We start from the raw sequence: 573 nt of genomic DNA, 5'->3' as shown, positions 1-573 counted from the left end.
TCCTTGTCGTCTCATTTGAAGAGTAAACAGGAAGATAATGGGAAAAGATAAGTTATCCTCGGAAGATGATCATATCTGCTTGGGTGAATTAAAAAAAAGAAAAGAATTCCAAAAAAGAATTTCCAGGTCATATTTCATCCCAAAATTTTGCTGAAGTTGTCCTAAAAGCCTTGTTAATATTTTTCTTATTATTTTTTGGACATTTCCCTCTCAACTCTCATTATTGTAATGCAGAATTAAATTATTTTAAATGAAAAAGTACAGTTGCAGATTTTTTTACTTTTTTTACTGTACAACAGTGGTACAAATCTAACGGGAATCACCATTGATAATAATGGAAGAATACATCAAATACATCAAAATAACTGAGACTTCAGGGGGAATGGGCTTAAAGGAACACTCCACTATTTTTGAAAATAGGCTCATTTTCCAACTCCCCTAGAGTTAAACAGTTCAGTTTTACAGTTTTCGAATCCATTCAGCCGATCTCCGGGTCTGGTAGTAGCACTTTTAGCTGCAGCTTAGCATAGATCATTGAATCTGATTAGACCGTTAGCATCTCGCTCAAAAATG

Source organism: Sinocyclocheilus anshuiensis, unplaced genomic scaffold, assembly GCF_001515605.1.
Source record: "Sinocyclocheilus anshuiensis isolate Anshui unplaced genomic scaffold, SAMN03320099.WGS_v1.1 scaffold447, whole genome shotgun sequence".
Lineage (NCBI taxonomy): Eukaryota > Metazoa > Chordata > Actinopteri > Cypriniformes > Cyprinidae > Sinocyclocheilus > Sinocyclocheilus anshuiensis.
The sequence above is the reverse complement of the archived record's forward strand: the minus strand, read 5'-3'. Positions refer to the sequence as shown.